At 49.1% G+C, this 14,394-nt stretch overlaps 1 protein-coding gene across 1 annotated transcript in view; it reads left to right on the forward strand.

The window, feature by feature from the left end:
• Positions 1-14,394, forward strand: part of LOC144943615 (protein phosphatase 1H-like) — a 104,412-nt gene that overhangs the window by 1,218 nt on the left and 88,800 nt on the right. The window lies entirely within an intron of this gene.

The following is a 14,394-nucleotide window of genomic DNA, read 5'->3' on the forward strand; positions in this document are numbered from 1 at the left end:
CCAACACCAGTGACGATGATCTGAATCGGTCCTGGGCCTCCCCTAGGTTGACTCAGCCTCAAATGAGTACCTGGTGTGGTGTGTAAACATCGCCACTAGGGAGCTAAAGGCGGCCGGGCGTGGTGCTGGCCACCTACCCCCTCGTGTGCCGTGCCGGCCTTCATAGATGCTCGCCAACAGCACTTGCCCCAACAGTCTGTCACAGGCTATACGGGGGATCTTTGCCTTTGATGCTGGAGGTGGTGGTGGTGAGTATGGCGTGGTGGTGGTGGTGATGAGAATCATTGTGTCGGTAGGAACGGTGGCATTGCCAGTGATGTGTTGGGTATGAGAGCGCTGGTGCTGATTTCCTGATGCGTTGTTGATCGTGACAATGGGTGGAGGCGATGTGGTGATCAGTGCAGTGGCGGGGTAGCTGCGTTGCGACTACGGCGGTGATGGTAATTTGTGGCAGTGGCGCCCCGTCGTGCGAGAACGATGAACGAGCTTTGCCGCTGGCCATTGTGTTTTCACGATGACAATAGTGTGGGGGTCTATGATGTCAGTTTTCCTGAAAATGATGGCCCATGAAGTTGATTACTGAATTGTGTATTTTTTTGCTCATTTAATGCTCCGGGTACCAGATGGAAATGCACAGTTTTCAGAGCTGCCCTGTAATTTGTCATTTGACATGCAAGACCCAGTAAGGCAATTTACTCTGCACCCTTGGGTGTTCACTATACGGTACAGTACTGTACAGGCTCATCAATGTGTAGATACCCCATAACACGGATAAATTATAGAGGAAACAACGTTCCGTTTTAAATCCTCTGCACATCTCCCACCGGGCTTGATACGCGTACTCAACATTTTAACGCTTCCTCTGTAAGAAAAGGATCCATCGTGTTCACACTATTCAATCACTTGTTGAGAAGGAAGGGGCAGGTTCGCTGGACATCAGTGCAATAATACCATACATTGGATCACCGTGTCTATCTCCCATCACCAACCATGTGTAAGGAGGGCAAGCTAAAGTCCACCTTAGTAACACTGGGTGCCTGATGATAACTTTCACTCCCCATTAACGCCGCACTTGTATTTTAAGCCAGTTGCTGCGTACGCAAAGTTGACCGCTAACCCGCCTGCCTTGTGTTCGGGCGCCAATGATCGCGCCAGTGTAGCAGCACTCAGCGTCTTAAAAGGCGATTTGCACAGCGCACAGAGTGAATGAGGCACACCGTTTCAGGGCAAATGCTCAAACTCATTAAAGAGCAAATTATCATCAAGGGCCCCGGGTGCGTGTGGCTCATTTACCTGTCAATCAACAGCCATGGTGCCGCGTAATGGGAGTCACATGTGGCAGCTAAAATGACCGGACCACGCTTTGAAGGAGGAGGGCATTCGCCATCGGACAGCGGCATCCGTTATATAAGGTCTCACCCTCTCGGCGTGCCAGCTGGTGTGGATATCATCGAGGATTAATTATTATTACAGGCCCTCTGCCCTCCACGCGTCGCCTTGTATAAATAGCATGATGGTTTTATCGCAGTGGGGGCAGGGGGAACTCAGTGGGTTAGCTGTGCAAACCCTACACGCTGCTGCGTTTAACGTGATGCGATTAGTAGGGTGACGTTTTGTGCACACCTCATCACTGTATGTCCGCCACACAGATGTCTGCGTGGCAAATACCTGTGATTAGCACGGTTGGCTACTACGTACGGTGTGAAAGAAGTCCAGCATACATACGCCTGTAGTTTGTGTTACAGGTGTGTCTTGCATAACGAGCGAAATACGTTTTGCAAAAATTGCTCGGTAAGCGAAAACTCCTTGCACGATCACTGTTTTCCCATTGACTCTCATGTTAAAAGCTGAGCACATACGTTTCAGCCCCACCAATTTTCCACTCGTGAACAACTTTTTAACGTGAGAAATACGAATTGTAAATTTAAAATAAAGTAATACTCTTATATAAGCGCACAACTTCATCTGTGATGAATGCTGCATTTTCCATCATTTTCATGCAGGGGGCGCTGCAAACCTACGCGCCCCCTGCATGAACGACGGAGGCTCAGGGACAGACGTTCGATTACGGTTGGAATCGATCGGCAGACGGCGTTCTTCTCACACGGCCAGCAGCTGTATGTCGCCTTATCTCGATCCCGCAATCCCAAACAGGTGAAAGTCCGCCTCGAACCGAACCCCCAGCAAGGCCATCTACTTAACGACGAGAGAAAATTCACACGAAATGTTGTTTTAAATGAAGTCTTCCAGATGTAAAATGATAAGTTTTTAATGAAGAAATAAAATTATCTATTCAAAACATAATACAATTCAAAGATGTTTCATTTTAAAACTTCAAAACGGAGCATCGGGTGCTTGCGTGGATGCGTCGTTCGTGTGCAATTTTTTTCGTGACTTTCTTGGCCGAAGGCCGTAAATGGTGCGCCCCCTGCCTGATCGGTCTCCACTTGCTAAGTGAACATTTTGCTCGTTTTGCGAACAAATTGGTCTGAAGTCATGAAATGCCCGTTATAGTGAGTTATCGAAAAAAGAGCGCTTGTTGAGCGAGACACACCTGTTTTACAGGTAGGAACAACAGGTTCCACACTGCCCACCAGGGATTATTTGTCTGTCATGCATATGGGGAGGGGGGGTGGGGGCTGGAGGGGGTGGGGGCTGGGAGGGGTGGGGCTGGGTGGAGAGGGGCTGGGTGGGGAGGGGCTGTGTGGGGAGGGGCTGTGTGGGGAGGGGCTGGGTGGGGAGGGGCTGGGTGGGGAGGTGCTGGTCACTCCGTGGTGCCCTTATAACACATTCCTGCGGAGGGAGCTGGTAGGAACGTTGGGTTGCTCGGTCAATGGCCAGGGTCAACGGCGGCGTGGTGTATTCCGCAAATATGCCCGAGGGCGGGCACAAGACGGCGTGAGTAGGTTCAACGTTGATATAAGGGCGCCACGGGGTGACCAGCCCCACCCCTCCCACCCCCCACCCAGCCCCACCCTCTCCACCCAGCTCCTCCCCACCCTCTCCACCCAGCCCCTCCCCACCCTCCCTACCCAGCCCCTCCCCACCCTCCCTTCTCCACCCAGCCCCACCCCTCCCATTTTTGGATGCATGACGGACGGACACAATAATCTCCTATGGGCTAGTGGAACCAGGAGGTTCCTACCACTACACTTATACAGGTAGGAACAACAGGTTCCATACTGCCCACCAGGGATTATTTGTCTGTCTGTCGTGCACGAATGCGCTGTCCAACCAAGTTCCTACCTGCCCACTCCGAAGGAACGTGTTAATACCAAACGGGGGATTTCAGTTGAAGCATCATGGGATTCATTTATCATGTCTTGGTTTTAGAGGATGTTTTACCATTACCAATTGCTATGAGTAGTTAATATAAAAACAGGTTACTTTATATAGTTGGCAATTTCTAAATAATGCCCCATTCCAAGCAAATTCTCACTATTTTAGGGCTGATCTTTGCTGGGGTATAAAATTAAAAAAATCGTTGGTTACTGTGAAGCTTATTTGGTTGGAAATAAAGTGGTTCCTTCATGGAATTGTTGAAAATAATTTACTTTTCATATATTTTCATTAAACAAAATTAGTTTTTGTCATAAATGCAAAACTCTATTGTCCCAACATAAATCCGTTAAATGTAGCAATATTAAAATATTTTATATTGATTCATAATTACTGTAGTTACTTTTGGGTTCAAATCTATTTGTCACGTGGACAAATATGCCAACCGAATTGTTTTACCAGCAAACCAGAATGTTTCAAAGCAAGCATCGGGTTTTGACAATTTTACGACGTTTCGCTGGAGATTACAACCCAATATCCATCAGGCGTTGGCACGATGTCTGCTCTCGCAGGAGTGAACACCCAGGTTCAGTTACTCAATAAGAGGCCCGTAATGTCATCAGGCCAGCCATGCTTGTGCATCGGTTTAATGACTTAGAGTTGGTTGCTGACTGATTGGTTGTGATTGTTAGGTTAGATTCGTTTCATACGGTGAATCTATTTATCGGTCGGTGAAAGTATGATTTCCTCGCTTACATTACGGTGTATTGTGTTGGTAATGAAGCTGGAATTGTAATGCTATTTTGATTTTAGTTACGCGTTAATTGGTTAAGTGTCAATTACTATTATGGGGATTGGCGCTATGAAGACTTAACTTGTTCAGGTTGATTTAAATGTATTTCTGGAATTAAAATAGAATAAATTATCAATTAAGTCAGGGTTTACAAACTCCAGCCCTCGCCATCCACCATGCTACGTCTTGCCCGCGTTTACGAATTGACTCGTTCCACGCTGCACACGCCCGATGATTGTTCAACACATGTCACGTGCTGCGCTCGGAATTCACGCCGTCTGCGTTAATAGAGAGCCGGTTTGAAATCAAGATTGAGATCTCAAGTGTGCGAGTAGAGGACTGTATCGTGTTCCACGTGATGCAGACAGCCTTGATTCTAGATTTGAAGCTTTCGTGACTGCAAGGATTCATATTCTTAGGTTTTTTCGGTAAAGGGACGTAGGTAAAACATCAAAATTAATTTTATTTTTATTAATTTTGATGTTTTACCTACGTGACTGTACAGCCTTGATTGGTTAGCTCGTCACGTGGGACGTGTTTAAGAATCATTGGGCAAGTGCAGCGTGGAACAGGTTAATTTATATTTTAAATGCGAAGGAAATTTGTAAACGCGGAAAGATGTGGGTCGCCGGACCGGAGTTTGCAAAACCCTGAATTAATTATGAATTTCTATCTCTAGTGGTTTGCTATCATGCATTTAAGATGGTGTTATCTCTCTCTCTCTAGTTCTAGTTTGTGTAATAATATGCTTTGTTTGTTTATCTTTAACGCAACTGAGCGCACAAGAAAAGAAAACAGGTTTGGCCGGGTGGCGAGGTGGGTGGGGGTTGATTGAGCTGAGGTGGAGTGGAGGGAGTGAGGTGGAGTGGAGGGGTGAGGTGGAGGGGTGAGGTGGAGTGGAGGGGTGAGGTGGAGTGGAGGGGTGAGGTGGGGTGGAGTGGGTGAGGTGGAGTGGGTGAGGTGGAGTGGAGGGGGTTAGGTGGAGGGGTGAGGTGGAGTGGAGGGGTGAGGTGGAGTGGAGGGGTGAGGTGGAGTGGAGGGGGTGAGGTGGAGTGGAGGGGTGAGGTGGAGTGGAGGGGTGAGGTGGAGTGGAGGGGTGAGGTGGAGTGGAGGGGTGAGGTGGAGTGGAGGGGTGAGGTGGAGGGGTGAGGTGGAGTGGAGGGGTGAGGTGGAGTGGAGGGGTGAGGTGGAGTGGAGGGGTGAGGTGGAGTGGAGGGGTGAGGTGGGGTGGGTGAGGTGGAGTGGAGGGGGTTAGGTGGAGTGGAGGGTTGAGGTGGAGTGGGTGAGGTGGAGTGGAGGGGTGAGGTGGGGTGGAGGGGTGAGGTGGGCTGGAGTGGGTGAGGTGGAGTGGGTGAGGTGGAGTGGAGGGGTGAGGTGGAGTGGAGGGGTGAGGTGGAGTGGAGGGGTGAGGTGGAGTGGAGGGGTGAGGTGGAGTGGAGGGGTGAGGTGGAGTGGAGGGGGTGAGGTGGAGTGGAGGGGGTGAGGTGGAGTGGAGGGTTGAGGTGGAGGGGTGAGGTGGAGTGGAGGGGTGAGGTGGAGTGGAGGGGTGAGGTGGAGTGGAGGGGTGAGGTGGAGTGGAGGGGTGAGGTGGAGTGGAGGGGTGAGGTGGAGTGGAGGGGTGAGGTGGAGTGGAGGGGCGAGGTGGAGTGGAGGGGTGAGGTTGAGAGGAGGGGGTGAGGTGGGTTGGAGTGGGTGGAGTGGAGGGGTGAGGTTGAGAGGAGGGGGTGAGGTGGGGTGGAGTGGGTGGAGTGGAGGGGTGAGGTGGAGTGGAGGGGCGAGGTGGAGTGGAGGGGTGAGGTGGAGTGGAGGGGTGAGGTGGGGTGGAGTGGGTGAGGTGGAGTGGGTGAGGTGGAGTGGAGGGGGTTAGGTGGAGGGGTGAGGTGGAGTGGAGGGGGTGAGGTGGAGTGGAGGGGGTGAGGTGGAGTGGAGGGGGTGAGGTGGAGTGGAGGGGTGAGGTGGGGTGGAGGGGGTTAGGTGGAGTGGAGGGGTGAGGTGGGGTGGAGTGGGTGAGGTGGAGTGGAGGGGTGAGGTGGGGTGGAGTGGGTGAGGTGGAGTGGAGGGGTGAGGTGGAGTGGAGGGGTGAGGTGGGGTGGAGTGGGTGAGGTGGAGTGGAGGGGCGAGGTGGAGTGGAGGGGTGAGGTGGAGTGGAGGTGTGAGGTGGAGTGGGTGAGGTGGAGTGGGTGAGGTGGAGTGGAGGGGGTGAGGTGGAGTGGAGGGGGTGAGGTGGAGTGGAGGGGTGAGGTGGGGTGGAGTGGGTGAGGTGGAGTGGGTGAGGTGGAGTGGAGGGGGTGAGGTGGAGTGGAGGGTTGAGGTGGAGTGGAGGGGTGAGGTGAGGTGGAGTGGAGGGGTGAGGTGGAGTGGAGGGGTGAGGTGGAGTGGAGGGGTGAGGTGGAGGGGTGAGGTGGAGGGGTGAGGTGGAGTGGAGGGGTGAGGTGGAGGGGTGAGGTGGAGTGGAGGGGTGAGGTGGAGGGGTGAGGTGGAGTGGAGGGGTGAGGTGGAGTGGAGGGGTGAGGTGGGGTGGAGTGGGTGAGGTGGAGTGGGTGAGGTGGAGTGGAGGGGGTTAGGTGGAGTGGAGGGTTGAGGTGGAGTGGAGAGGTGAGGTGGAGTGGAGGGGTGAGGTGGAGTGGAGGGGGTGAGGTGGAGGGGTGAGGTGGAGTGGAGGGGTGAGGTGGAGTGGAGGGGTGAGGTGGAGTGGAGGGGTGAGGTGGAGTGGAGGGGTGAGGTGGAGTGGAGGGGGTGAGGTGGAGTGGAGGGGGTGAGGTGGAGGGGTGAGGTGGAGTGGAGGGGTGAGGTGGAGTGGAGAGGTGAGGTGGAGTGGAGGGGTGAGGTGGAGTGGAGGGGTGAGGTGGGGTGGAGTGGGTGAGGTGGAGTGGAGGGGGTTAGGTGGAGTGGAGGGTTGAGGTGGAGTGGGTGAGGTGGAGTGGAGGGGTGAGGTGGAGTGGAGGGGTGAGGTGGGGTGGAGTGGGTGAGGTGGAGTGGGTGAGGTGGAGTGGAGGGGTGAGGTGGAGTGGAGGGGTGAGGTGGAGTGGAGGGGTGAGGTGGAGTGGAGGGGGTTAGGTGGAGTGGAGGGTTGAGGTGGAATGGAGGGGTGAGGTGGAGTGGAGGGGTGAGGAAGGAGTGGAGGGGGTGAGGTGGAGTGGAGGGGGTGGAGTGGAGGGGTGAGGTGGAGTGGAGGGGCGAGGTGGAGTGGAGGGGTGAGGTGGAGTGGAGGGTTGAGGTGGAGTGGAGGGGTGAGGTGAGGTGGAGTGGAGGGGCGAGGTGGAGTGGAGTGGGTGGAGTGGAGTGGGTGAGGTGGAGTGGAGGGGTTGAGGTGGAGTGGAGGGGTTGAGGTGGAGTGGAGGGGTGAGGTGGAGTGGAGGGGCGAGGTGGAGGGGCGAGGTGGAGGGGCGAGGTGGAGGGGCGAGGTGGAGGGGTGAGGTGGAGTTGAGGGTTGAGGTGGATACTCATACTCTTAGTTTTTTCGGTAAAGTCACGTAGGTAAAAAATGAAATTAAAATTAATAAAAAATAAAATAATAAAAATCACGACGTTTCGGAGACAACACAAGTCTCCGTCATCAGGTGGGGCCGTCGCAGCCAGATTTGCTGTATCAAGTGAGGCAGAGATTCCAAGATGCAAGTTCTTAAATACAAGTTAAGGGGGAGGAAAGGGGGGGAGCTTATCAGAATGTGGTAGCCAATGAATGGAACATATTGGGAGGGGGGGGCTAAAAGAGAGCACGAGGTGTACGTATACGTGGACATGTTTGTGCACAAGCACCTTGTGTTGCCTCCGAAACGTCGTGATTTTTATTATTTTATTTTTATTAATTTTAATTTCATTTTTTTTACCTACGTGACTTTACCGAAAAAACTAAGAGTGTGAATCCTTGCAGTCACGAAAGCTTCAAATCTGGTCGAGGTGGAGTGGAGGGGTGAGGTGGAGTGGAGGGGTGAGGTGGAGTGGAGGGTTGAGGTGGAGTTGGAGAGTCCGTGCCGGGTGATGCCAGTTTGTGGTGAGGCTGGGTGGGAGATGATGTCACGAGACGCGGAGGTGGCAAATGGGTGTTATGACGTCACGCGTCACTGGGGGTGTGACGTTAAGAAACGCTGAGGAGACGGGTAAGAACGTCACGTGACGCAAGTCAATTGGACATCGGTGATGACGTCACGCAAGATCGGGGTGAGTGGATGAGGAGGGGGTGACGTCACGAGACACGGGCGTGGTAGGGACGGGTTGATTACGTCACGCAGCACTGGTGAGTTGGCGGAGTGGTGAGGGGGGGTTATGACGTACCGACATGATGCCAGTGACGTCACGCGACACTGGTGAGGTGGAGGAGAGGGGGTGATCAAGTCAAGACAGATGGGAGTGCAAAACACGAATTGTAAAAAATACAATAACATTTAGTCAAATTACATGAAATGCTATGCAAAAAAATAATTGAACTTTAAATTAATTACGATTCTAAAGTATGCAAATGCGTAAAACATAAACACCACATTGTAAAAGTGTTCGCCGGGGTACGTTCCGCGGGTTCCTGCTAGTTTAATAAAATCAGTGGAATGAGTTCTGAGTGGGTTGCATTAACCCTACACAATATAAACTATGAATCCTAATATTAGTCGTGAAAGCAAGCGTATAAAATAATGTTCCCATTGATGAAAACATTCATATTTAAATACTGGACTCGGTACATATAAATAAATATTCAACCTGTAAACGTAACTCCTTTACAATAAAAAGTGCCTGACCATAATGAACACACATGCATGTGCTCGCATAAACGTTATTATGAGAATAATACATCTTAGACTTGAATGGTGGAAAATGTAATTACAGTTATAAATTGAGTGTGGGGAAAATGTACATGAAGTTTTGTATTCGTGTAGTCTAATTAACACGTCTGCAATTAATTACATAGGAAGAGCGGCACGTGTAATAATTAAAGTGCATAGTAACTGCATTGGAGTAAAAGTTCACAAGTAAGCATTAACCACTCCATCCCCTCATTGCTGAGTAATCTAGTGAATTGAGTTATCAAACATTTTACTTTAGAACACGTGTTTTAATGGTTGCACCTCATGTGGCTCCAGTTCTAAGATGGGCTCATTGAATGCAGTCGTGTATATGAATTGAAAGAAACGTAGATTTTTACAATTCATGATTTTATGCACATGCTGTGAGCTTAAGAATCAATATGATTTGGTGCATCACTGCATCGTTCCAGCTGCGCTGTCTGTTAGCTGCTTTGCCGAGTGGACAGCACGGTACACAAGACATGGCTCACATTGCAGTCGTATTTTCTGTTGCAACTCAAAAAACTACTTGAAATTAAACGTTAAATATACATTTAGAATAGCGTGACGTATGATCAAACAACCCCCAGACTGATACGATTAAGTATTGGAAGGGTCATCCAGCATTGAATTGACAAAGTGCTGTCAATTATAATTATATACATGGACTCCGCTACTTACGAATGAGTTCAATTCCAGAGGTCTGTTCGTAAGTTAATTTGTTCGTAAGTTCAACTTTACTCCTGTCGATTCCAAACGTGTTGTACGGCATGTACACTAAACACGGGGAATGGCTTTAAAAGTTGTATAATCTCCTGTAGATGTAGATGCCACTGGTTCTTTATGTTCTGCAGATGTAGATTCCACAACCGCCATCTATTGCGCGGTGGTTGAACTTACGACTCTCGGCCCGAACAGGCAACTGGACATACGAACAGGTTTGTTCGTATCTCTGAAAGTTCGTAAGTCGAGTGTTCGTAAGTAGAGGAGTCTCTGTAATAGGAACATTTACTTCAATATAATAATAGCTTAAATGTCACATCTGCACAACAAATCATTCTCACCGTAATTGTATGGGGCCCTGTGCCTCTTGCAAAATAAAACTTGAATCTCAATTGCTATTTCAAGAACAGTGAATTAAATGAGATGCTGATAGTGCCCCTGGAAACCAGTCAGCCGTGGTAATAAATATGTAAACACAACAATACAGGATGCTAATTGCATTTATTACTGCACTTCTTTGTGGAGTATGGCATGATATTGCGAAATTGTGTGGGGGGGGATGCGAAGAGAGGTGGTGGATTTGGCACTCTAGGGGTAGAAACAGGACGAATGTTGTGATTATTTTTTAAGCATTGAACGAGTCGTGAGAAAAAGCCAGATAAGCCTAAATTGATTCTCAGGGGGCTCTTTTCTTGTTGTTGTCAGGAGGGTCCTGCATTGGGATGTTTGGCTTCGTCTAATTTCAGGGTGGTTTTGCAGGTGGGAGGAAAACTGGAGAAAGAACCCAACCGTTATTGGGAAATAACGATCAGGTCTGCAGGCGGCAAGCTGTTCACCCATTTGCGCCGCATTTGCCATTTCATGGGCGGCTCAGCCACACCAGGTGGGAAAGAGTTTGACTCAACATTTATCAGCTCTTGTCTGCCGTGTGTGCCACCGCACACAGCTCACTATGGCATTGAGGAGCGTTTTACACCAGGTAACATAGTACGTACTGTTTTATTTTTTGAAGGTACTTGTTGTTTGTTTGATGTCAAAAGTCCATACTGATAGGGGTGGGGGCAGGGCTATCGAATCGATTATACTGCCGATAGTCGGTTAGATTGCTCGCCTAATCGGACGACTCAAAAATGTTTGGAAAGTCTCACCTCTGTTTTCATATGTGCCGCAGGGCGGGAGGTGAAAGGTGGGGCTTGGTGACATCATCATCACCATGACCCACATCATGCTGTGCGTGTGTTTTTTTACGCGGTTTCCTTTTCAGGGAAATGATATTTGGGGTGGCCGCCATTTTCTAAGATGCCCGAATAATCGATCACAACAGCGTAGTAGAATATCATATTTTACCCAGGAACCATCCCAGCTGTTTGTGTACATTGTGTGAACAATTCGCATGATTTCAATACTTGAGGAAAGGTTTGGAGGAGAATGCGTTGAGTGAATGTGCAAATTTACATCATAAATGACATCTCGCACGATGGCGAGATGTTAACTACCTCGCCTGGTATACAGGAAGCCGTGGGTTCGACCCCAACCCTCACGCCTGTATATTTGGAGTTTGCATGTTCTCCCCATGGTCGCATGGGTTTTTCTCCGGGTCCTGGTTGTTCACTCCACATAGCTCAGTGTACCTTATCTGGTAAAATACAAAAGTTTATTTTACATGTAGTCAATGAAAGCATTATTTCTCAAATCATCATCGGCCATGTTCAATCTTGTTGGATGAAGTCCTCCCTAATCCACCGCCATCTCTCACTACCTTGTGATGCGGCAATCTTCCAGCACCTGCACATGAACTGGGTTCATCAGTCCATCTCTCAGAAGATCTTAATTCCCCCAAAAAAACAGGGAAGATTAAACCGAAACTCTTAATATGATTAACAACCAATTGTGGACATTCACAACCTTTTTTTAAAGAAAGATGCTTCGCAGAAAAAAAAATACTGCACACATTTCTTATCTATTTTAAACACGAGTTAATTATGCTAAACATGCGTCAGAATCTTGTTTACTTGCTGAGGTAAAAAAATATTTTACACAGAATTTTCTATTTCAACACGATACCCACCTTTTAGCTGTACGTTAATGTACAATGAATTGCAGGTGCATCACATTATGGACCAAAGTATTGCCCAAGGAGTTAGTCGCACAACAATGCACACATCACTGTGTGTCCCCACTCGAAGGAGGCCCAAGGCCAGTGCTGGAAATCCACTGCTTGTGCCATGGGCCGGTGTCTGCACGCGACCACTGTTGTTCGCCAAATATAAAATGCGACTCATTTGATGGACTCTGGAGGGATTGACCCTCCAACAGGGATTTGAAGTCACCGCCTTCATCGTATTACAGAGAACCCATATCAAATGGAGAGGTGTGGGCCTTTACCTATAAACAAATGACAGTTCACCTGCATTGGGTTGTCTGACTACTGATGAAGACACTGAATGTTGAACCAGTCCAAAGTTTACCTGGAAAAACAAATTCTGCTGAAGCAGTTCACTGCCTGGGACTGATGATATGTTAATACTGGTAGGAACCTCCTGGTTACACCAGCCCACAGGGGATTATTGTGTCCGTCCGTCGTGCAGGGAGGGGCTGGGTGGGGAGAGAGGGGCTAGGTGGGGAGGGGCTGGGTGGGGAGGGAGGGGCTGGGTGGGGGGTGAGAGGGTTGGGGCTGGGTGGGGAGGGGCTGGTCACCCTGTGGTGCCCTTATAAAACTCAACGTTTAACCAACTCACGCCAGCTTGTGCCCGCCCTCACAGTCGGGCATATTTGCGGAATACACCACGCCGCTGTTGACCCTGGCCATTGACCGAGCAACCCAACGTTCCTACCAGCTCCCTCCGCAGGAATGTGTGTGGGAAGGAAGCATTGTTACCTGCTTATTTATGGTGTGATTGCGAGTCAGGTGTTCCTTCCAAAGTGAAATTCAATTCTGATGAAATAAAAAAAAGTATGACCGAACATGAATGAAATAGTAAAAATATCCAGATTAAAACATTGTACGTTTTTGTGCAATGCTTGACATTTTCCCGTAGGTTATATTGCGTTTGCCTTTACTGCCATTGGGACTGGACATTGACGCTTACGGGTCATTACATGTGTGGCCAGTTTCCTTTCAAGTCCTGAAATGAAGGCTTCTTTCCCTAAGGTGGTAGCTCTGGTGGAATTTCATCTTCGCCCATTCGGATGCATGGCACGAGCCAGCAGCACTCCCTTTGTAATCGGATCGAGTGAGAGTAATCGGATCGAGTGAGAGCACTCGCTGCTGTCGCCTGCGAAGAGCACACGGTGAATCAGTCTCCGTATCAACTTTGAGATTCAATTTAAAGGAATTCAATGTAATTTAACGTGGCCAAAGCCTTCTTAACAAAAATAGCGCCCAAGCGGTTGGCTTGGAACCGCTAATGCGGCAATCAGCGTGATTAGCGTCGCTTGTAAAGATTGATCGGAAAGCAGTGAGAAAGTCAAAACTCAAGATCCTTGTGGTGGTGGGGGGGGGAGCAAAAACAGACCTGTTGTGAGAATACATCTGTGTGTGAGTGCGTTTGAACCCAGTGTGTACACGGTAGGATGGATTTACGGCCTGCCTTATGCCAGCAATAAAACAACTGTTACGCCTCGTAAACCCAACCACAATCACATTGATGTGCTGGGTAAGGCGCAGCATTTTAAACGGGCCCCTGTCTGTGAACCTCCCACCTCCTGGCAATGCTGCAGCATCTACACATTCGCAAACCTCCCGTATTCTTCCTTGTGTGAAATGTATGGCTCCTGTAATTTATTGTAATACTACATTGCACGGTGTTATGAATAAACAACGCAAATAGGCAGATGATACGCCTCCCTCCCAGAGCTGTTCTTCCACATGAAGAAATTAACGCAATTGTTACACATCCCATTGGCCAACACGGCCTTTTGGGAGTGAATGTTTGTCAGCGCTGTTAGTTTAATTCGCGCAGAACTTTGCACCGGTTTTGACGTCCACGTCTTAAGGGGCTGCGGTAGTGCGTTCACCACTTCCTGCAGGGGTTCAATGGTTGAATCCATCAGCCACCCTGGTTAATACTGTGAGCGCATTAAACAATAAATGCACTCCGTCTGCTTGACCGTGGACGTTAAGGAACCTGTGGTGCCAGTAGCACCGTATATCGTGTGCCAGCAATTTAGTCCATAATTTGCCAAAAAATAATTTAAATAAGCTGGCAGGCTGGGGAACTGCCAGACGTTTAGACGCAATGATTTATCTGTTGGATATGGGTCCTATGTCAATGCAACACTCTGTCATGAAAGTAAATGCAAAAGGCCCATTTACATCAGTTGTTTTGTTCAGCCAGTTCCTTTGAAGTATTTGTTGACTCTGCAGAGGGTCATGATGGGTTGAGTCATATACCTGGCTGGGTATTGAACTCTCAAGCGTGCAACTGGGAGCCTGCTGCTCTGTCAACTGAGCTGTAACTCGGCCAGTCCGCTATTATGTTGAACACTTCAATGGGGTACATTGTATACGAGAAAAAACGCCTTTGATCTTGAATGTGGGTTTTATGTCTAACGTGCGTGGCAGTTTTGTTGCAAGTGACAGTATGATTATGCTCTGTCTTGGCAGATTGTGCATAATAATGGAGGAAATAAAAAAGGGCATTTCAATCGTTTGGCCTGCAATCCTTTAGGCCGAAACAGTTTAATACAATTTTCAGAGTTGAGCATGAAAATTCAGATTTGGCTAATTCTGGTCTGGCGTCTACAAGTCAGAATTGCGTTTACTCCCTTGGATTACGAAGAATTCAATAGCAATATGATATGAACCAATTTCATCTTCAC

Source organism: Lampetra fluviatilis, chromosome 32, assembly GCF_964198595.1.
Source record: "Lampetra fluviatilis chromosome 32, kcLamFluv1.1, whole genome shotgun sequence".
Taxonomy (NCBI): domain Eukaryota; kingdom Metazoa; phylum Chordata; class Hyperoartia; order Petromyzontiformes; family Petromyzontidae; genus Lampetra; species Lampetra fluviatilis.